At 32.8% G+C, this 25,682-nt stretch overlaps 1 protein-coding gene across 1 annotated transcript in view; it reads right to left on the reverse strand.

The window, feature by feature from the left end:
• Nucleotides 1-24,605, reverse strand: part of LOC137923635 (myosin light chain kinase, smooth muscle-like) — a 64,726-nt gene extending 40,121 nt beyond the window's left edge. Inside the window, exon 1 of the mRNA XM_068766856.1 lies at nt 24,415-24,605. The gene's annotated coding sequence lies outside the window, so the exon portion shown is untranslated. The remainder of the gene's footprint in view (nt 1-24,414) is intronic.
• Between the last annotated feature and the right edge of the window lie 1,077 nt (nt 24,606-25,682).

A 25,682-nucleotide genomic window follows, 5' to 3' on the forward strand; every position in this document is an offset into this window, starting at 1 on the left:
AAGTAAATTGCAAACATAACGAGGTCTATTGTTTTAAACCAGTTCATTTCTTACACGGACACGAATAAAGACTGTAATACAAATTGTGTATACAGGATGATTGGTTAAGTAGAAAAGTTTTAAAGGGGTGCATTTATAGCTCATTTGCTGTCAATAAACATACAGTACACCCTACCCGAAATTAAAGGTTTCAGTAAAAATAAATAACGAAGGAATAACATAGTAAGAAAAAGCGTTTTCAAAATTTGGATCGATATGTACTAAAATTAATAATTGTTTACTATCTGTCCTTGCAAATACTATCTGTACTTTTAGAAGTTGTTGGTAAGTCGCATTTCAATAGAAAAAATAAAATAATACAAGATGATTGCAAATAGGTGTAAAACCCTTAAAGCTTGTGGCTGACAAATGAGTTCCAATCATCCTATATATTAGCGGTATATTTGTGTAAGTTTTGTGTGTTTATATTGTAAATGTTTTGTATCTATAACCAAACAACCTGTATGTCAAACTCTATCTTTGTTCTTTTATTTTCATAAAAGGTTGCTGTGACAATGTCCATTAACAGACTATAAAAATATTTTTGTACTGGTTACCGTAACAGACTTAATGTAAAATGTAATGGCCTGTCGTAGACCGATTGGAAAAAAAATGTATTTTCAGTGTTCAATTTATTAATTGATTTTAATAATTAACAACGGTTTATTTCTTTTCGGAAGAGTTACAGTTATATTAAATAAGAATAATATATAAGAATATAAAAATTACACAGATTAAAAAAATACATTTACATTATGCTGTCGGTACCATAAATATATGTAGGTACATTGGGAGTAAATATTGTGACTCTTGTAAAAAATAATCAAGATGGCGACCACCGATCAGCTGTATATGTCAATCCAGATGGCTTTTCGATTGCTCTACTGAGTTAATATTAGAAATAAATACCAAGATATATTTAAACCTAAAATGATTTTATAATACGGTTTAGTGTATATTTGCAAGTATTATAATACATCGAAACATAATTAATAAGAATAATATTATTATTTATTAATTACGAATTGCAACGGTAGTGCCCAATTGTTCTTCGCCTGTTAACCCACGCATTATTTGTGCACATGGAATTGGACAGAGTGAAGATCAGTATATTGAACACAGAGCTTACATATACAATTGTACTATTTATATAAAAAATAAAAATACATACAATACAAAGTTTTAAAAATTACCTTTTAAATTCATATATCACAAAACTAAAAAAATATGTAATAAAATATTTTAAACGTAACACTTCAAATATACGCTATTTTTCATTTGATTAAACTTTTTTTAATTTATTTTAAAAAATCATTTTAGTTTTATTTAACCCAAATGATTAACAGCAAGAGACAAGTGTTATAATTAATTTTGCGATTTGCGTTGAAAAAGAAAAGTATTTCGCTAATTTTTTTTCAACCCTAAAAGGAACTATTTTCAATATATTTGGCGATTTTTTTTTTTTTTACATAGGTAGTTTATTTTATGACTTATTTATTGGCGACACGAAACTATAATTCAATAAATTTTATAATAGTAAATTACGCAAGAATATTCAAATTGATTGTTTTTAACCGTAACATTTGAAAGTTATTTATCTGTTATGTAGGCGTTCTTATTTAGTTAAATGAGTAACAAATGTTTTTAAACCGCTTCATCAATTAAAGTCTGTCATTGAACGGCGTTTACGAGTAAAAATAAAAATGTGTAATTCGTAAATCGAAATGCTCGTGTATTCCGGCATTAAACTAATGGTTTAAAATGATGTTTGTTACACGTTATGTGTCACGCATTACAAGGACTATGTTTAAAAAGTTAATTATTTTAAGGTCACTAATCTGACCGATGAGTAACGGTAGCCCAGCGGTAGAGGACTTAAGGGATTGCAGGTTCGATTTCCATACATTTTGTACGCAATTTTGTATATAAATCACACTTTATGTATTATATTATATCATACCCCATCTGAGTGTCTAATGTAGGTTCGTAAAACCCAATTGCTTTAGCTTTTAGTATAATTCATGGACTCTTACGCTCCGTGAACTCATTTCCGATGAAGCTGTAAAAGCCTTAGGGATAATAGCAAAAACATCGCAAAAACAAATACATTACAATTAATCAAACAGGATTGCCACTGCTTACAACTAAGTTTCTAGAAGATGGGCAGCGATGACCCCTACGTACCATGATATTATACTGCGATCGTTAATCTGCCTCCCAAGCGTGGCGAATAAGGTATATGCCTCCAAAGATACTTTGGCGGAGGCCTATGAGCTAAAACCACGAGACTAACCGATTGACTTATTTAATTAATAATTAATTACATAAAATGAATACTTGCTTATTTCAATAACAATTAAATACAAAATTAAGTAATGACATATATAATAACTCATAAAATTTTAATAGAGAAATTTACTTCTAGTAATAGTAATAAACATTCTTATATTTTTGCTCTTGATTTGTCGTTATATATAATTATTCAAAGAAATGTAATATTGCGTACTATAGAATTATATTATATAATGTAAATATTATGTATAACAGACATTTAATTTTAATTTTATAGAAAAAAATTAAACCTTTTTTGTCAAGCACTAGGTAAGGTATCTGATTTTTATGTACTCTTAATACGTTTATGTCACCTTAATAAAATCTAAACAAACAGATTAAAAAACACGGTTGTCGTTTCGTCCGTTGTTACTTCAATCTATGTCGTGTTATTGGCATTGTAAGATTTGTAATGTTATGACGTGAGACTAGTGCGTCCTAATGGATGTCATAGAAATACGCGTCTTCTGTTTCCATTAGACGGATAGATCGCTGGAAATCACTCTATAGTCTCACTCCATTAGTAATAGACTAACTATAAAACTGTATTATACCATATTTATACAGAGTATGTCGTTTGTAAATATATATATATATATATATATATATATATCACTGACATTGGCGGGTGACGGGAAGCTCATATTAAAACTATAGGCGATTAATCATAGCATATCTGCTATAAAAATGTGCCATAAAAAAGGAAGCAAAGGCAACATAATTTTCAACATCATATTCATCGCATATGTATTATAAGCAATCTGTTATATATGTGTACAATTATATTCAACCTCTTCTGTCAATTGACAAACGCCTGCTCTGTTTTTACTTACTAAGTCTATCCAATAGTTGTCTGGAAGAAATAAGTAGAAGTAACATAAAAAGATCGATTGCGATAGACCAGTCTTTGCACTTCATTTTTTACATATTTTATTGGATTTATTTTAATTTATCTGGTAAAGTTATGAAGTCCATTGCTAGACATACGTCTTACCCAAAGATTTGTAATAGGTCCGGTAAGAAACGGCCTGCATTCAGGGTCTACCGATGATCTTAACAAGGTTGTTTGTCTACCTTGTTGACGGATGTCTTACACTACGCTGTCCAGTTCGTGGTCACCACTCCAGAATCTTAAAATCTCATGAGCAATCTGTGCGCTATGTGGCCTGCCCACTGTCACTTCAAATAATATAACATATAAAAACAAGAAATTACTTTAAATATAATTAAAAATCTTTGTTAAATGTTTTTTGAAGGAGTTGTGTATGTTAGCATTTTAAAATATCGATATTACGTGTATCGATTCTTAGTATCACATCACTATTCGCGACACGTACGAATGCCGTACTCAGTTACGCGTAGGAGGAGACATGTGTCATGTTAAGGATTATCTACGTAAAGTACAGCTACTAAATTTATCATAGATACGTACAATCTACGAATTTATTTATTGTCAACAAACGCTCACCCCATTTACATGCAGACACGTGAAATGAAAAATGACACAGATATATACGCCGACGTGCTGTTTATTCATCACATAAGCAACAGACACACTTTAACGGAATAAAAAGATAAACACTAAAAATGTATGCAATATAAACACTTGTAACTTGCATATATATATATATATATATATATATATCAAAGTAAGCTTTTACCTCCATAACCAATCATTCTGTATAGCGTTATAAAGTTTGTTGGTATATTTATGTATGTTTTAAGTGTTTATATTGTACTGTATATATAAAACCTTCTGTTTTGTTCTTTTATTATCATAAAAGGTAGCCGTGACAATGAAAACCGAAATCTTTTAACTAGGCGAAATCAAGTATTGTGGTGACGAGTTTGACGCTTTCACAAAGTCGTCAGGTCAGAGCTTCTGTTTTTCGAAAGGTATAGAAGGAAATGTAAGGTCCAATAACTGTTAACAAGGCATTCCATTTTTAAACTTTAGGGTGACAATTCAGCCAGTTAACGTAAGGAAATGTATTTTCCGTGCTCATATAATTTGTTTCTCGACATTTTTTTTACAATATCTAAAAAAACGGACATTTATTTATAGTGATAATTATAAGATTATTTAAATAGTAATCGTAAATGATTTTAATGATTATCTGTATTCTCTGAAGGTGGCTGCCAAGTGTAACATTGATCTATTACATTTTTTAAAAATCATATTTAATTACTATATTTATAAAATTACAAACAAGTTAAATTACTTGTTAAAAAGTTAAATTAGATGTAACGCACAAGATAGTTACTAAAAAATAATTAAGAATAAGAAGCGAATTAAAAATAAACGTTGTACTTTTTTGCTGATTAAATAACACAATACAATATAAAGTCTGTATAAAGGTACAGAAGTTTTGTGCATCTTATCATCTAATAAATAACGCATAAACGGACTTCTACGGGCTTAATTTGTTTTTTAAAAAAATTATACCAGTGTTGTGCACTTAATTCATTAAACCAGCACATGTTTATTAAAGGATATTAAAATGTGTTGTTTTTATAAAGGATAAACATTCAGAATATAAGTGTTTCGTGATTCAAGTTTTTAATTGGTTTAAAGATATTTAATAAAGTTGTTATTTAATGTATATACGCAAGTTATATCCATGAAAAAGAGGGCATTATGGTGACCAAGTTATTGGACGACAGCGAGACTCCGGGCGAGCGACGCTTGTTCGCAGCTTTCCCATGTCAAGGTGAAATTCTTTTCGCTAAGAAGGCATGTGGGCGAATGGGCAACCACGACGCGATGACTGATCGACCGCTGCCCGATTCGCCGAGAAACTGTGCTAGTTTCACTCTCTCCGATTGCCCTTTCGTCTTATTAATTTGATATTTAAAATACAATTTCATTGTGTTGTTTTAATATCGAATAGACATCGGTACATAACTTTATTTCTCTTAATATTTCACAACAGAAATTAATATCGCTAGTGACGTAAATTCAATAACCAAATGCTTAAAGACAAAGTACTAAAAATAGCAAGAATCAAGCGCTGGTGGTCCTAGCATTGAGGAGTCATAGGACAAAAAGATGACGAAGATATATAACTAAATAACTACCAAATTTTGATACGCAAATAAAACTATTTAATGACAATAACAGTTTGGGAACCCTTGTTTATCCCAATTAACCTTGAAGGATTGGTGCCGGAACAAATGAGTACTTTGATATACTTAAATTAATATATTAATTAATACACGGTAATTAATACCGTGCGTTGACAAGTTAAGACCAAATCCGACAGTCCTGTCAGGATTGTCTGTGTAATATTTGCGTTCAACAATAGTTGCGTTCAGAAAAACGCCACGGCATAAACGTAAATATTACTTATCTGTGTAGTTTTAGACATAAATATGTCATCATATTTTAAAATTATGTTACTCGTTACTAACGGGTTTCATTTGTCATCTGTCTATTGATAATTGAAATCGTCTTTTTCCATAAATTTATTAGCAATCATGAGATGGTTTGAAAGATATACGTATTTATAGTTTTATTGGAACCATTTGAAAATTATTTGTTTTATTGAAGCATATTGTGTTATGATTTTGGTGTTTAACTTTTCATTTTCACTAAATTTGTTAAGTTGTAAATTATTACTGTAAAACGGTCGTCTAATTTAGGCGAGGCCATAAGCTGGTTGGGGAACCACATTCAGGTCACTTTTAATTTTATAAACAACACCCTTTTACATATTTCAAAACATATAGTATCTTTATTATATATCTATGTATGTTACAATTGATCATTTACGACACTGAAACGTGGTTTCTCAATTAGGATCTATTTGGCACTTGCTTGTCGTTCAACGAGCCATAGAGACAGTTATGCTCGGTATTTGTCTGCGAAATCGAATAATAAATGGGAAGAATCGTAGACGAACAAAAGTAACTCACATAGTCTAGCAGATTGACCAGTTGAAGTTACAATGGGCGGGTCACAGCTCGTAGAACGACGTCCTCCCACAAGATGGATACACGACATGGTACAGGTTATCAGAAGACGCTGGATACAGACAACTTTCATCCAGTCTTTGGGAAGGCCAATATGCAGCATTTAACGTCTGATATGATGATAATGATGATGATGATTATATCTATACGTATAAGTTCATTTTATATATCGTTAAGTAATAAAAATATCTTAAGTAAATTCAAACCAGAGAATGTATTAATAACTATAATTTATACATGTTCCATAAACACACACTGATAATATTTATATTCATAACACACCATTCTCTGTTTCATTATTATTTAAGTCTACTATTGTAATTTAATTGATAATAAAGTGTATTCCATATTTTGTGTAACTATCTAATATTTGCTTTGTTATGTATGAATTTTTTATCTGTGAAAACCACAGAGTAAATGAATAAATTATTAACTAAATGTTACTTGTTTTAAAATGTCTATAAAGGCATATTAATATTTATAATTAATTATAATATCTAAGCAATCTAATTTGATAACAGAACAGCTTTTTAAAGAATGTCTCTATAAATCAATTTTTATTTTTAATTTGTTATATTCGATTCTTTTGGACGACAAGTACGCCGACCTCTGGCCTAATTACATATTGGCTGTGCTCATGACTTGGGCAATAAAATATGTCAAAATGTATCATAACGCATTCATATACAAAAATAATTATCCCTGTGTTGCCAGTTTATCATATCTCTTAATTTTCTACAGCGTTAATATAATTGGGTCGACAGTGTGCTCGTGTCCACATAATTTATTCCCTTTCCAATTATTGTTTTAATAATTCCATTCAAATAAAATAGGACGGGGCCAAGTGGAGCGCCTTGGGAGAGACAATTCTAAAAATGACTTACAGATAATGATGTCATGGGACAGGATACGTCATTTAATAAAAGAAATGTGGTAGTCATGTGTATATATATCACTTGATGATCTTTTTTTTTTTCATAAGAACAAGTAGCAGAATGGCGCAAATACCGCGTTGCATTGAAGACGTTTTCGGTAGCTTGAGGGATCTCTCTGGAATCTTGTTTTAATGACTGGATCGGGTGGCCGCTTCATGGATAGACTGGGCTAAAGGGCCTCTGAGAGGGAACATTGCCATGGGCTGTTGGTTGCTATTGTTTGGCTACCATTATTACCACTTCAGAAAGCATTAACGCTGGGGAAGACGTGGTGGCTAAAACTTCAGTTGTCTTTGTATATTTCTACAGCCACGTAAATTCAATAAAGAAATTCGTACACCTATATTTTCTTAAACGTCGATATTAAAAACCAAAGTTTTACTAATGTATACAAAGTAATAAGGAAATAGAAACATCTCCGTTTCTAAGCGGTAGACACTTATCTCTAGTACTATGGCGCGTATACATATGAACTATTCCTACATCCATACAAGACAAACATAATGAGTGTTCAGTCCATTGTTATGGGTCCGCTTTATTGCAATCGTTTGTGATGTTTTTGGACGTCGACGGATGAGTCAATCGTTGATTACAAGAGAAATTATTTGTTATACATTTCATTATTTTTTTGTAACAATATCAATTATTACGTGACAAATATTTTATTATAAATGTTTTATTTTATTACAACATAAACAAAAATTAAAGTAGAAAATCTGAAATACGGTAACTAGGGTATTAAGTGTTTTTGTGATGGCTAAAAATTTCCGATTGAGTTTATAGAGAAGTTTATACCTCCGGGGCCGACAGGAACCTTCGTAGCCGCGATTTTGAGTCAATAGATCCTATTATTAAGAAGGTCAAACGATTCTAGTTCCTAATTTGACTCTTTTAAAATTTTTCCCTTTAAGACGATAATAATGTCAATTCAAAATTAACTCATTTGCTGCCAAGCCTAAATTATATAAAGTTATTCCCATTGCCATTTATATTTTGAGTGTTATTGTTTACCAAAACCCTGTTTCTTGGTAAAAGCACATATATTATCATATATAATCATTTACAAGCAGAAAACCAAAGATGAGTATACTCGTCTTGACGATGCATGACACCCTGCCAAAGGCAAGTATACTCGTCCATGGCAGCAAATTGGGTTAATGTAATTAGATCAGAATTAGATAGTTCAGATTAATTTTTAATAATAATAATGCATTACATTGGTCAATTGCATGGTGTTAATGAAGAATCAAGGTCACTGACGTAGTTGGAAGATTTAGTCTGTGGTGGCAGAGGCCGGGGCACATCGCTCGTGCAAGCGATGGCCGTTGGGCTCTAAAAGTTTTCGAGTAGCAACCACGAGCTAGTAGACGGCGTGGATAGCCTTCCACTAAGACGGCGTGGGTAGCCTTCCACTAAGACGGCGTGGGTAGCCTTCCATTAAGACGGCGTGGACAGCCTTCCACTAGGTTGAACGACGACATAGTTATAGGCTTCCACTAGGCTGAACGACGACATAGTTATAGGCTTCCACTAGGCTGAACGACGACATAGTTATAGGCTTCCACTAGGTTGAACGACGACATAGTTATAGGCTTCCACTAGGCTGAACGACGACATAGTTATAGGCTTCCACTAGGTTGAACGACGACATAGTTATAAGCTTCCACTAGATGGACCGACGCATGTCGTCGGTTAAGCTAAGGTCGGTTAAGGTAACCGTAGCGACGTTTGGAGCAGACCTATGAATTCCAATGGACATCTATCGACTCAAAAGAAGAATGGTTATTTATCAGCTGTAATAAAGATGAGTTTTAAATAAAATATCCCGAATAATATATAAAACATTTTTTATAATTTCTAATACAGTTTTAAGTAAATTAGCGGACATTTATATTGATAAATTAGTGGTCAATGTTATTAAATCATTCTCGCAATAACAACTATAAATTAAATTATTTCGGGATTGCTATTCATAAGGTAAAGACTACTATTCGCCTGTTCATTATTTACATATTCTATGACATGACCATTTATAGTTACCGGTGCATGCAGCTCTATAATGTTTATAACGCATAGAATTAACTGCAATGAGTGCATTGATTAAATATCGCAATATTTCTTCGAGTAGAATACTAGTAGACTGCTTCGGTTGCTAGTTCAAATTATATTACGAAAAATATCCATTACGCATATTATTAAATTATGGTGAAGCTTGGAGTTTCGCGGCGTGGTAGAGTCAGCAATAAGGAGGTATCCGAAGAACCAAGTTCAATGACGTAGCTTGAATAATTGCTTTCTGCTGAAGTAGCAGTTGATCGGGTACATCGCTCGTGTGCCCGTAGTCGTTGGGGCCGAAATGTTCTCGAGCCCAAGAGCCTTTAGACTTCGCATGGGTATATCTCCCACTAGGTGAAACAACGACATAGTTAAGATCACAGTGGCAATCTTTGGAGGAAGCTTATGCCTTTGTAGTAGACGTCTGTCAGCTAAAAATAAGGACATACCTATTTATCTAGTTCGAAAACTTTACGATTCCAAAGAGTATAAAATGAATTTAAAAATATCTATGTATAGCTGGTTCTATCTGAAAACACGTGAAAGAATTTAAGAAAGTAAACCTACCAGGAGGTATTCATATGTCATTCATATACCAGGAGGTGTTCGTATGCAATATCTAATCATAATCTCAGGGTTCTCAGTCAAAAATTATGAATTTCAACCACTATTAAAAAATGAGCCATATGTGAACGCACCTTTAAAACTCTTGTAATTATTGACAGTATAGTCATCTATCCCTTTCTCCGGCATACAGAAGATTAAGATAGCGCTATATTAATTCTGTCATATGAATTTCAAATAGTTTAACGTAAAATGTGGTAAAAATAACAAAACGTTCAAAAATTGTAAAGTCTCATTCTTTCCTTTGCAAATACGTTATCTACATCATTTTAACTGAAGAGTGTCTACTGCTGAAAATAGGCATACACTATATATTTTCAACAGGACCTATTGGGAACGGTCTGCATCTAGCTTCTTCCAACGATGTTAACAATGTCGTCTATTCATCTTGTAGGTGAACTCCACTTCAGAATATTAAGGCCCCAGCGGCCACATGTTCTGCGCGCTATGTAGCCCGCCCACTGCACCATAAACTTGCCAATTCGCTGGGTTATGTCGTTTACTTTTGTTCTTCTACGGCTCTCATTCCAAATGTTGCAAATACTTTATTTATTATATTATTACAATAATCCATTGAAATTTTTTAGGTTATTGTAGCTTATATTAACATTGTTTTAACTAGATAATAGTGTTAATATACATAATTACGCTCGCTAAATCTCACAGATAAAAAAATAAACACGTCAATTTTCAAAGACACATTAAACTATCCGAAACATCGAGGTGACTGCGCGAACCGGCTTCCATGATACCAGACCTTTCGCGGGTTCATCGCCCCCGCTTTCAAAACCAGTTCCGAGATAAAAAAAAGACTCGCGAGCAGTCTTTGCAACGAGTTAGGTACTCCTTTTCGTTGTCAACAGTTAGACAACAACGTCTTGATGCGTCCGGGAACCTATTTATGGCGTAATAATAAACGAATGCATTAAGTTTATAAAAGTATTTATCAAGTCGTACTTTGATTTTAGTGATGTTTTTTTACGCAATAAAATATGCTTAAATTCTTCAAAAAATTATGTAATAATATTTATTTAACAATATACTTTTAATTGTAGATTTAAATTGAAAACAGGAAGCTTTTACATTAGTTGTGGAATTTTAGTTTATGTTTATATGCGTACACTTAGACCCATTTGGTAATTTTTTTTTAAACGTTTAAAACGAAATTTGGAGGTTACGAATTTATTTTTAGTTCTTGTGTTTATCATGCGTCTGTCACTGTTTTATTTAATAATGATAATATATAATGCATTAACTTTTAAAGGGTATTTATCAAGATTTTCCTTTAGGTTTCAGTTATGGTTTCTTTATGCAAAAAATAATTAAGTTGTTTTTTTTTTACATTTTTATTAAAATAAAAGTTGTCTAGTTTTACTGGCTGCAAAACCTAAACTGGATGACTCAGCTTGATATCAAAATTTGACATTAGACTTTTCGGAAATTTTTGTTGCATTAACTCAGAGAGAAATTAAAAAAGTTAGAGTTATCAAATAGAGGCGAGTTGCATGCGAGCATATCGTTTTAAAATAAATGTTTTCAAGACAAAAATTACCAGCTTATCCTTAATTTAAATATTGTAGTCGTTAATATTTTAAACAGCGCGGTCAGGTTTAAATAATTCATGTCATAGTTGTACAGATAATTAAACTGAATGAACATTATGTTGTGAGTAAATTAAGATGCTTGATTACTACATTAACCTTTTATTTGTTAAATATTTGTTACACACATTTAACGAAATTTAAATATTAATTATAAAGGCAAACGTTACAAGTCTATGAACTGTTAGGATAGCTAAAAAAAAACCACGATTCACTATTTTTTGTCAAGGATTTGAAAGTTAGTAGTATTAAGTAAAGAATATAAATAAATAAAAATAGATAAATTGTTTTTATTTCAGGAATATAAATATGCAGTCATATGGTTTTTCGTAAAAAAATCTATAGTCGTTATCTGTAAACCTTGGATTTTGTAAAAGTTCTTCGGCTGGCAAGTAACATAAAAATGACAAATAAAGAACATAAAAAATATTTGTTTCAAATTTTAAAAAATCGAATGTAATTTATTTCAAAGACAACAAAATACGTCGGATGATTACTAAATGAGTTATAAAATAATATTTATAATCAAAAGATTACTTAACTTATAATATAAAAGAAACTTCACTTATATAATACAACAATAATAAAATAAAAATAATACTTCGGTCTTTATTTGGTGATACAAAATTATTGCCATATAGTTGCATGATATATAAATCCGCTTTGTGGTTTTAACACTTCATGTGAATAGTTATTAAAGTAACAAAGATTTTTATATTCCACTGATGTGAGTAATTAGGGTTTGCATATTACGGTAGAGACCATGGAAGACCTGGGTACAATGCTCGATGATCTCTATAGAGCATCCGGACAAGTAGGCCTAAAAATGAGCATAGACAAGACAAAAGGTACCACGCTCTAAGTTTTAAATCAGTGTTTGCCTAAGTGGGGCCCACGCCTCTCTGGTGATGTTTCAAAACTGGACTCGTTACAAATTGAACCCTTTTGCTTTAGTGTAAAAAATATATATGTTAGGTAGGGGCGCGTAAGAATTTTAGGAAGGCTATGATGAGGCATGGCATATAAGAGGTTGTTTGCTGTTATAGATTCTTTTATGTACCCGGGAAGATCCGTTCAACCAGGTAGATCGTCTAGAAAGTCGCGATATTTGAGAGAGGCCTATGCCCAGAAGTGGACATCAATTAACTGACATGATAATTATAACGATTATATTGTATAGAATGTGTGTTTTATTAATAAATTTTATTATTTTCTTAGATCAACAGTGACAAATGAACATAAACGAGCTTTAAACATTCGTTTAATAACATTTTACTTTAGCGTTTTTTATTGCAATAGACATCGCTATACTTTTTTTGTACACATATATATGTATATGGTTTCTATAGCATACTTAAGTGGGTTGAATTTAAGTGAATACAGTTACATTGACAGTTCGAAATGGATAATATAATGACAGTACCATCAATTAGATAGACTATCTTATATATTACAGACTTAAAGCGATAGAGCACGAATTTAAATTCTAGGTGGGTCAATAGCCCATATACCAGTTTCTACATATATTAGCGAAAGAAACATTATACTGTCAGTTCGTGTCATTCGCTGATTCTGTGCATCGTTTTTATTACAGTGTCCTAAATTGTCTACCTGAGTTTCGTCCTTATGGTATAAATACAGGATGATTGTATATAGATATAAAAGCTATGAAGCGGTTAACTCAAATTTCGTCTTTGTCATCGTTTCAGCCCATAGACGCTAATTGCAAAGCAACTAGATAAGCCTCCCCCAAAGATATCTATGGGGGGATAGACCGGATTCTTCAAGCATAGCAAGCGGGTTATTTCAATCTGGCATAGTACACAGAGAACGCTGCTGCCTATTCACAGTAAGTTTGTTTGTGAGCAGAGGCAATCCTATATAAATTATGCACAAAATGAGAATTATAAAAGATTGTATGCCGGGAATCAAACAAGCGACCTACAATCGCATGTCTAAATCCTCTACAGCGGGTCCGTCACAGCTCATAAATTATCAAATGATATCGTTATTATGTATAACATTTATAATAACATGCGCAAAAAATTATCGTTCAAACTAAATTTATATTCTCTGCACTCTTTCACCACAAGTCCGCGGAATCTTTAAATGCTATTGGGGCAGTACTAAAGTCTAGTCAAAACGATGGTACCGCGGTTTCAGTAGTACTATAGGTTGTCTACCTTTATCACTTGGTGTAGGATAATAACAATACTATTTTCATCGGAAATGGTTAAATTAAAAAATGCACAATTTATTTCAATGGTTATTATTAATAATAACGAGCTAGCGATACGTTTTGTTGCGCCGATGACAACATAGCATCGAGCTTCGTATGCCCAAGTTGTATTCACATCAGGAAGATGTTAATATTTATAAAAGTAAGTTACAGATAAATGACATATATCTAATTATTTTGTCCGTGTGCATCATTTTTGTGAATTGAATTAAATAAAAAAATACTCGGAGAGTTGATCATTTACTTCAGATATTTGTTATGCACACAAACATTTGGCACAGGTAGGCACTAGGTGGACTGACTACTCAAAGGTTGCTGGAAGTCGCTAAATGCGCCAAAAGCAAAACCGGCCATCATGGCAATATGTATGGAGGTATATGTCATGCAATGGGCTCCTATCGGTTGAAAACAAGAAAAAAGATCATTTACATTGCCCATTTATGTACAACATTAGAAGAATGTCAGAAGAGTCCGATTTGATAAAACTGCAATCAGATTGAACTCCCCTATAATGGCATATTTTACTTAAACTTACCAAGATTCTAAACGCACTCTATTAAATGGTCAAATTTACTTTTAATTTAATGACAGACAGTAGTAGAGCAATTCATTACCAGACTCTTAATCGTGTCTATAACGGTCGAATATTAATGGTTTTAAAAAAAACATTTGAATAAAGAATGAAATTAAAAAAAGTACACTGCAATTTAAAATTATTTTTTTTTCATTTCGCGTCACTCGCCATGGATTCGATATTTGTACCATTTCTTGTGACATTGGCACCGTTTTCGCAGATGTTTCGAGCATTGTGATTCTCTACGCAAATAGAGGCGTTTGTCTTGCTACGAAGGACTTCGGACGTGAATGCATTCGCTTTTTTAGAACATGGACGTACGTACATTCATTGTGTTTACATTTTTACAATGAGACGCAAATTAAGTAGGAATTTTTGCAATTCGATTTGCAATTATAATTGAAACGATGGAACTGTATTATTCTATTGTGAAATGGTATAGTGGACATTTTTTATTAGCCCTGCTAATTATATGTTGTTAGTAATTCAAGACTTACAAAAAATAATGCTGACAACAATTCATCATAATACTACAAGAACGAAACTATACTATATAAACTATACTATAACACGAAATTATTTTTATAGACAATAAATAATTTAGCTTTGTTAAACATAAAAGTATTCAAGTATATAAGTAAAAATTTACTAAATATATTTATTGAACTAGAGTCCTAACTATCGAATAACAGAATGTTTAAAATACAGGATGGTTCGTTATAAATATAAAAGCTTTAAAGGATAACATATAGCTCATTTATTAGTAATAATCTTTAAAGATTTTATACCTATCTCCAATCAACATGTATAAAGCGATTACTCTGTAATATGTTAAATTTTTAATTATTTCTATCGGAATGCGACAATAACTTCTGGCAGTAAACAATAATTGGTTTTTAAGGTGTAGTAATCCGTTTTTTAAAACCTTTTTACTGTATTATTAACTTGTGTATTATTTCTGAAATTTTTGATAATTAGATATGGTGTTCTGAACACTAAATGGCATGAAATGAGCTATATTCACCCCTTAAAAGCTTTTACACGTTTAACTAATCATCCTGTATAACAAAATAATTTAAAACCGTAATGTCGATAAATTGAAAACATTTATTCAAAGATAAAGATAAGTTGAAAATAACGCAACATATAAATGCTCAAGTATCAATCAGCATACGTTTTTTTGAAAGTAAATTCTAATCTGAGCGTAATTATTAAGCAAAAGTGTTCCAATGTTTATGCATGATGCTATACCAGCCGTTCCTTTTTCAAGGCTCCCTCAAACTGGTTCTCGGCCGACCAGAAGAAACTCGGCGTGTACACCTTTTATCAGTTTTATTAGGTCTTTAAAAGGCATTTTGTTTATTAATGTGTCCACCAGTCAGAGTGCTTTTTAAGTGATATTTTAAAGCGGAAAACTTCCAATGTTTTTTTTATTAATACTAGTGAGGCACATTACAATGATTTATCTGCTATGTTTTTATTGTAACGGGCGAAATGAACGTTTCCGTGTCTTTTAAATTGTAAAAAAAATATGAATTTTTATACGCACAAGTGTTGACAAGTTTTTGATGCTTTTACCGAAATTAAATATAAACGAATTTTTGATGGTTTCATGATTTAACCGTAAAAAATATAATATATAACCGGTAACTACAAGGCGCGTGAAAACCTTATACAGGTTAACTATATCATTATTAACGAAAATGGATGAGGCGTATGCATTTATCTATTAAGTTTATTTTTCCTGAGAACTTCATTCTAGTTGATTTAATGTATTTTATTTATTATTATGCGTTTATACATAAATTCTCAGTCGTACACCCTTGTCAGAGTGGTCACTATGCGTCGCTATGTAGCTTGGCGTTTGGCGGAGTGAGAGTGACTGAGGTTTTAGAGGCAGTTTTGATGAGGTCTGTACATCTTGTTGGAGAGCGTTCACGAAATCGCTTGCATCGCGTTCCATTGAGTCTTCATCGCTGGTGACATGTTCAAAGAACTTGAAGATTCCTGTCTGAACAGTCGACGATTATCTCTCTTTTATGGTGAGTCCTTTGAAGAATGAAACGTTGGTCCGATGCGTAGCCCACGAGATCCACGTCAATTTTTTGTCAATCGAGAATCTTTAGTCTTCAGGTCCCAGCTCCGTACAGAAAGATTTGAAAGACTAGGTTTTTCATGCGTCGAACCTTTTTGCCTCTGGTTCTTCTGCAGTCTTGCCAGATCTTTGTCAGTATTTTTCAATTGAGGATCTAGTCATGGGACCATTTGTATATATCATGTATTTTGTTTTATTATTAACACGTAATATATCATTAATGTATGTTACGAGTATGTACTTATATAGTACTGTTTTTATTATTTTTTTGTTTTTTATTACTAATTATCTCTTTATAATACACGTGTCGACTACCCGCTACTAATTATTTCGTTTTCATACTATGGTTGTTTAAAAGAAATTGCCGCGATTGATAAGACCGCCTACTGTACTTTTTATTTTGTAATAAATCTATATTTTTCTGATGTTACGTGTACAATAAAGAGTATAAAAAAAACTAAATTAAATAAAAGCAATATGATTAAACCTAACCTAAAATACTAAGATAAAACAATATTAAAATTAAAGCTAATGACATAAGTTAAAATCACTACATGCTAACTTGAGTTTTGGAGTGTTAAATCTTTTTGCTATTGTCAATATGAGATAAGACAAAACGTCTAGTATGTTTATTATTTATACAAGCTCTCATGAAAGAGAACATTCTGATGTTTGTACACAACGGCCATTCGCCACCGGTTGAGCTTAGATTCGGCCATAAGGTCTCAACAGACAGCCAAATTACAGCCACCTGTCGGCAGCTCCTGTAGCTTGTCACTTCATGGAACATCTATCTTACTAACGTAAGAGTTACTTAGTGGTCTCTCTATTTGGAGAAATAGTATGGATGTTCTTGAAGTCTCTTGGGGTTAGTTTTCTAAAAAGGTCTGGACTAAATATTTTCACATTGGTTAGAAATGGCTGGTGGGTTTGAAAAGTTCTCAATTGGCGACCAAGAGTCGGTAGAAGCAGTGTGGGGATGCCAACCATAATATGGATCTACGACATAGTAAAGATCGCGGGAATTCGTTGGATGCAGGCTCCGCAGGACCGGTCATGTGTCGATCTTCGAGTACGCCTATGCCTATAAGGCATCCATGCGTTGAAAAGAAAAAGAAACACCTACAAGGCTCTAACACTTCAAACCGTACCGAATAAAACTTCATTTGTCAACCGTTAACAAAATATGTAATAATTATAAAGACTTGATATAATTAATCGCTACGGTTGCAATATAAAAGTTTTCACAATAGTTCCACGTGTACAATGTAGATGTATTGATTACGATTTGATATATTACATACTTGTATAGTTTAATACTGAAATTTTACAATATAAAGTAAAGGCTTACGAATAAAACAAGTAACGTGATAAACTTTTCCATGTCTTTATCATTTCAACAGTAAAACGTCCAATATAAGACACAGGCCTCGCGTATAGGACTGGTAAAGGCGGTCTGCATCTAGAATGTTTCGACGATCTTAAAAAGATCAACTTTCCTACTTGTAAACCTACTGCGTTTATATTGCTAATCTGTGGTCTCCATTTCAGAATCTTAAGGCTGCAAAGGTCATCTGTTCAGCGCCTTGTTGTCTGCCAACTGCTACTTCAACTTAATCCGCCAGACCATATCCCTTACTTTCGTACGTCTACAGATCTCATTCAGAATTCAATCTTGTTGAGAAATCCTGACTACAGCCATCTTTAATGCTGGTTGAGCGACTGTGTTTACTGATATGGCTCAGAATGAGAGACTGCGTTTTAGTTCCTTAAGTCGTCAACGATAACACACATGGGTCGAATTTATTACAAAATGTTTTAGTTTTTCTATAAAATTTAAATAATTAATTAAAGATATGTTGAATTGAAATGAATCCAATAATCGAGAAATTGCTTTTCTAGAATCTTAAGAACTGTATTTTATTAGTTCTAAATTTATATATATATAACAATGCATGTTTATATATATATATATATATATATATATATATATATATATATATATAAGGCGAGGCTAGACGATGTTATATCAGAGTAAAGACTTTTGGCAACGGTAATGGTGAAAATTTTATTTAATCTATCAAATCCACTTCATTTATATAAGTAATGGATATAGATATAGATGGATGTATACAGAGAAATTGTACAATAGAACGTTAAGCCTCGAATCAAGAATAAGGATCTTCTCGATGTCCTGTGTGGAAAATTATATGAATAAAAACAAATGAATCACTTAAATGTCATGTGTAATGATAGAATCATTGTAATATCAGCATGTACTTATTATAATGACTTAGTTATATCTTTTTCACAGTTATAAATGTTACTTATTTACATTTATAGTCTCTTTTAAATATTAAACACGGATGAACAAGCAAAACCAGAACTATATACCGTTAAAATATACAGTGCATTTAAATCTAGGTATTTTATTATCTGATTGCAATGTCATTTATTACTTTAAATATGGTTCCGTAAAGCGATATGAGCCAAGAAAACTTTTCCTTGTGCACCGCTCACCTTTAGTTAGGGTGTTATATAAAAACAATAAGGTGTTCGACCGTAGTTTACGGAGTCATAAGGATTTATATAAACAAAGATATACAAATAATTTTTGCTTAGCGCGATGCGTTAATAAAAATGAAACAAACTATGTCATCATTATCATCATTTCAGCGGTAGGATGTTCACAGCTGACCCTAGGGTTCTTTTATAAATTTCCCCAAGGGCCGGTTCGAAATGTCCTATATCTTTGTACGACTTCAATATCGTCTTTCCATCTTGTGGTCGTTTGTTACATAGCGTTTGGCGGTCGGTTGCGTCCGTCTCCGAACGTTAAAGTTCCAGCGGTCATCTGTTCTGAGTACTACATGGTCCATGCAGTTTCACTTCAAGATCCTTGTTTATGTGGGTTAATTTAGTTCGACTACGAATCTCATAATTCCTGATTCCATTTGATCTCATGGAAGAATTTTGATTATAGCTCTCTCCATGGCTCATTAAGGGACTGCGTATTTATGAGGTCCGAAGTGAGATATGTTTCAGTGTCTTAATTCATTAGTGATAATACACATTGTTCGTAGACCTACGCCTTAAGACATTGAAAAGTATTAGACGAGATATTTTGTAGTTATTCGAATGCTGTCCAGCTGTTTGATTTGACCATTGACCTTTTTTTTTTTCGAAGTTTTTTTTTTTTAAAAATTACTCGTTTCCTCTACTTTGTTTGGGGCAGGGACGGCTTCGTGCAGGTATAAATATTTTTTTAATTTTTTTATTTCTATTGCTCTCTCCTCTTTCTTTCCTCATAAATTCCTTACCTTTATTCTTTACATTTTTCACAAAATCTTTCATTAACTTACGTTCGGACCTTCCTTCACACATCGCCTTTCTTTACTCATCTACATTCCTAATTAAATTGGTTCTTATTTCGCAGCATATATCTATTTACTTGTTTATTTAATGGAATCAGGCGTTACCTTGCGGAAGTCAATCCTAAGTAAAAAAAGGACCAATATTTAGCCACTTCCGCACATGCAGTAGTAGTCGTGCAACAAAGTGCACCGTCCGCCAGCTCGCTGATTAATGCGTATGCGGCAATCAATGCGAATCACACAACTGCCACCGCCAAACTACTCAACACGTGTTTCACTTCTCCACGGGGCATCTACAGGAGTTATGTTACACTGATTAGTGCCAAACACAATTTCTCTGTTTGGCAGAGAGACTTTGTGTTTACCGCATACGCATTTATCAGCGGGCTGGCAGGCGGTGCACTTTGTTGCACGACTACTACTGCATGTGCGGAAGTGGCTAAATATTGGTCCTTTTCTTATCTATTTACTTGTTTTGTTTATTTACAATTTTGTTTATCAGATTTTTTGTGTAAGCCTTATTCTTGTTCCGAGCAATAGTGTACTGCACTACTTCTCTGCAGAATTTCAGAAATGCAGGCTTTTTGGTAGTTGGACTTACACAGAAAAGTTATGGTATACTATTATAATTAGTAAATTACAATTTGATGTTTTTTTGGGTCTTGCTACCCTCTGAAAATCACATGGTGGTCCTCTGCGCTATGTGAGGGGCCTCGGTTTCTGCAAATTAAGAATCACCCGCTGTTCCTCGCCTAATGGTTATCTGGGCCTGACGCTTTTTGTTTCTAAGTCTTGTCTTTTATTACCATCAATTGTATGAGTCAGCGTATCGATAAACTATGACGCTTGTTGCTGTATTACTCCGCACTTTATCGCTTTTTTTGCATACCTGCACGTCTACGTCGTGAAATCACAACACTGATTAGATTTGTTTCGCAATTAAACTCTAGTGGAATATACTTGGTTGCAAAATAATTTGCAACGGAATGCTCCTAGTAACGTCGCGTTGAACTTGTTAGTTATTAGCAAGCAACAATATATTAATTCTGAAGTGACATTGGTGGTTTTTGTTAATCATGATCGGCATGTCTGCCTATAGACGATACGATGGTCGCGATGATCGATATTGCGCTACTTTGACCTTGATTACATCTTACCTCCACTCAATTAATACCCTTTATAAACTAATGTTCTGATATTCAACTTGCCTTGACAATGTACATTTATTCGAAAAGAAAAACATGTAGTGATACAATTAACATTGATTACGACACTTATTTATTTAACGTTCAACATAATTTGCAAATAATCGTATTTTAATTGCTTCCAATGTTATAATTAATTAAAATTAATCAGTTATATGTAACCGGACCTATTACCTCACTTGAATAAAAATATTAATCGTTCTTCAATCTATTTACAAGCAATTAATGTGTGTTTTACTTAGTTTTATCTTTCGACGCAATTAATATATAATAAATGAAGCGTTATTTCCAATGTCAAAAACTATTATTACATAAAATTAACAAATTATATAACTTAAATAATAAAATTATTATGCAGGAATAGCATTGATTAATTCTTAAATTTAATTAACAGTTTAAAATAATAATTAAACAAAATATTTTTAAAACAAATTACGGTCAGCAATAGACATTTTAATAGAATTTAAATACCGGCAAAGAATACAAAGTGTTATTTGTTTTATTGATCATTATACGCGTAAGACAATGAAATGTAGTTCAATAACTATCATACCGTGTTCGAAATTTAAATGTCCACATCAAACTATGTTCGGATACTCGTACAATAACATAGCATCGAACAATAGTCAAATGTCATCTGGTAGGTGTCGTTAGTCTGTTGTTTTAAAAACAAAATAAATAAACTCGGTTGCCAAGTCGGAATTCACGTGTGGTCTATTCTCAGGTCTGGCGGGGTGGGTAAACGTGACCGCGATTTGGCACAATTTTTTGTAATATCTGTTTCGTTCCTTACGTTTTTATAATAGATCGAAAATCATGAATTAATTTTTGTTTATCACAATTCAATATTAATGAGAAATCTATTTCAAAAAAATATGATTATTGAAAAAAATAATAATGGAAAGAAGTATAATTTAATTTAAGTTTCGAAAACTAATTTGAGTTAGTTACTATTTTTATGAAATATGTAAAAGGTGAAATTGCTTTAAATTTTCCTGTAAATTAATTATTCTAATAGTCTAATAATATGTGTTTTTATTTGTGATATAGCCGTCTCTCTCGAATGTGTTGAAAGTATTTTATGAATAAAGTTTACAATTACAAATACTTCAGCTACAGAAAGTTATGTGTCGAGACTGTGACAATAATAAAATGTTAAAGTATTTTAAAATAATAATGTGGACAGGTCCGTGTAGATTTTGCATACTTTAAAGTTTTTACAACAATGTTAATGTTTATTATTTAACAAGTATTATATAAGTGTGTTTATTTATGTTGCATTCAGTCACGGTTTCGGATATCTGATAGTTTCAGTTACGCTTAGAGATTTCTATTACATTCCCGTGTGGCCTTTATCTTTTTAAACATATACGCAGACAGTTTTTACATGCTAAAGATCTATAACATATATAAGACACAAAAATAATCCTGTGCTACATTTTTTAGAACATTTCAGTTACCCTAATGTTTTATAAAAATCTTTAGTGTCTGTGCTACGAGAGATTACAATGGAAATGAAAAATATACATAAGCACACTATACATAAAATTACAATTTTATGTATAGTGTGTTTGTCATTGATACGATTCTTTTATAAGCATGGAATACGTGTGGTTAATTGTAATTTTACTAAAGTGCAAGTTAACGTTTACGTAATAATCATTGTTTTCATCAGGTACCTTATTAAATAAAGGATCTTCTGATTACTAATAGGACCGCTCATAAGCGTTCTGTATCCAGTGCGTTGGAATATCCTTAACAAGGTCGTCGTGGTCTCCACTGGAGAACGTTAGGCCTCAGCAACAATTAGTTCTACGTGTTATGTGGTCTGTCCATTTCTACTTCAACTTAGTAATCGGCTAGATTATGTTGGTTACTTTCGTTAGTTTATGGGTCTTCGTATTCCTGAATCAATTTTGTAGAGAATTCCCGAGCATAGCTCTCTTGACGGCTCTTTGAGTGGCAGTGAGCTTGCCCACGAAACCATCTTTTAGTGCTGTAAGACATCTCCGGTAACACACATTGGATGTAGGTCTTCGTAATCAAAGATAGTGAAGGATATTGGACAAAAAAGTCTTACCATTTACCTTGCCTTTACAAATTTATCTGTAACTGTCTTTCTTTCTTGCTATTACACGTTAATTGTTTCCGTTATCATATCCGAAAATATGGATTAGTATACCACGATAATTATAATTTTTAATTAACCACACCGTTACATGCGATAAGCAATGTTATCTATACAGTTATCAACATTTATCAATGTCGTCAGAATAAAAAAAAATCGTGCCGTGTAAAAATCTCCGTTGACAACGGGAAATTGATGTCGAGCCAACGTTATTGCTATATATATTTTTTATTACAAAATAATAATTCGTTTTATATATCACTATCGGTGTATAATAGATATTCAAATTTACTCCAAAATATGTGCTAACTAGTCATGAGCAACATAGGTTTTATCATGTATACAAAAGAAGTGTACGTTTTACTTATGGTAATTGAATGAAACCATTCCAATTGAATCTCAATGATAAGAATGTGTTAAATCAATTAAAAAATAAAATCCTAATTAGAACAACATATATACATGTCTTGTTGTGGCAGCTTCGAACTGGTCTTATTGGATATCTACGGAGAGGTCTGTTAGGACTGAAAGGATGATGATATGTTTCTTTCTGATAAAAAAAATAGTTTTCAAATAGTCCAATAATGTTAGTGTATACTGTTCATTCTAGACATTATAAAACCAATTACAACTATGTAAAAATAACTGTAATATTAAAAAGTGAACTTTTTAATGCTTAATGAGATTGCAATGTTTATGATAATAAAATTTAATAAGCGAACTAACTATAACAGTCAAAATATTGTTGTATTGTGTAAAAATACATCCGCCATCGACCAACGGTTAGTTTTTAAAAAGGCATGGCTCAATATTGACTTAAAAAGTTGATGCTATATTAAAAAAAAATCCTCATTTATACATTACTTTATTTTCAATGCATTAAAAGAACAATCTATTGTTTTTATAGATGAGTCGTCGTGAGCATAAAAATACAGTAATATTAAACTAAAAATAAAACAATATTGTCAGATTAATATACAGGTTTATAAAAATCTTACGAAACTCATTGAATATTAAAGCCGTAACACGAATTGTCCACTCAACGAGACGTCAAGTTATGACAAGTCAAGAGTCGGATCCAGTTTAGCAAATAACGGTCGAGGCTTAACCGGGTGACACTGTCGCAAGAGAGCTAACGCGGACTTCACACAGTCCCACATACCGGCACCTCAGTAGCTCCAGTAAGCAAAAAAAGACCACGACTTTCAAATCCCAACCGCCGTATATGCACTCCAAACTTACCTCTTACAATTTCATACACATCACACAGATCACGAATTCGACTGCGATCCGGCCGTTTCACAATTCGCACATTCACCGTGTTGTTCACAAGCACAGTTTCGTAACTCACCGAACTAATATGAAAACAAAAAAGGAACGGGAGTGGAATGCGTTTCGCGTTCCGGTACGAAGGTGTAGCCGCCGCGAACGCTCGATCGCGACTGACGCTGCGCAGGCGGTGCCTGTCGATTCTAATTTTATCGACGCAGTAACACGAGATAAAGCCGCTCTTTATTAGAGCTTTTTTATTTGTTTTCGCATGAGTCTTAACGGACAGTATTGCACAGCGCTTTTGATTGTAACCTCCGTGATCTATCACACTTAAGACTTAGAATAATGAGATAAGCTATTGTGGTTAATGTATTATGTATCTATACATGCAGAAGATTTGTTGTTCATCTTTTAAACGTGTCGCTTTTGAAAGGCATACTCAGTATCATTATCATCATTTCAGCAGTCGAACTTCACTGCAGATATAGGCCTCACACATAGATTTCCAACAGGGCCGATGGTAAGCGTTCACCGTCTTTCAACGACCTTATTAATGTAAACTTAAAACAGTTCTTACGTTGCGTTTGCCGGTCCGTGGTCTCCATTCCAGAACAAAAAGGTCCCAAGGTCCCTGTTCTGCGCGCTATGTAGCCTGCTTACTGTCTCTTCAACTTGCTAATTCGTTGAACTATCATTTTTCAACGGATGTCCTAGTTCCAGAATTGTTAGAAGCTACAATACTAAAAAATGATGAAGAGGATTTTGTAAACCAAAATATTGTGAAGTCCCGCACTATAGATTAGTCGTCGCCCTTACAAACAGATGATCCTTCAACTTGTTTGCACTTCCATAAAAGAAAAATAATTAAAACAGCGATTAAGGAGAATATCATCACTATTACAGATGCAATGATATTGGTGTTTTATTTTGCAAGACTTGTGTATCACCGCTTTGCTAGTTTTAAACTTAATCTTAAGCTTTTTAGACTGGACATCCCACTGATGCCCAGGCGTAGTTTGAAGGTTCCGCCGGTTCGAGGCGGCAGGGGCAAGGGTGGCCAGTCTTAGATCTCTTTTAAAGAAGCGAAGTTGAAGAGATCTTCGAAGAGCCTCGGACCGCTACGTACTACTATTTCACAGGATTAAGAGGCTATCAATTGCCAAAAACATAGTAGTACAATGAGCCCGCACCATGAAAACGACAGATGGAGACTGTCATTTTATCATCATGTAAACGCA

The sequence above is a fragment of the Battus philenor genome, unplaced genomic scaffold (assembly GCF_028537555.1).
Source record: "Battus philenor isolate CCGP_79_NKW_IND1 unplaced genomic scaffold, ilBatPhil1.0.hap1 SCAF_22, whole genome shotgun sequence".
NCBI lineage: Eukaryota > Metazoa > Arthropoda > Insecta > Lepidoptera > Papilionidae > Battus > Battus philenor.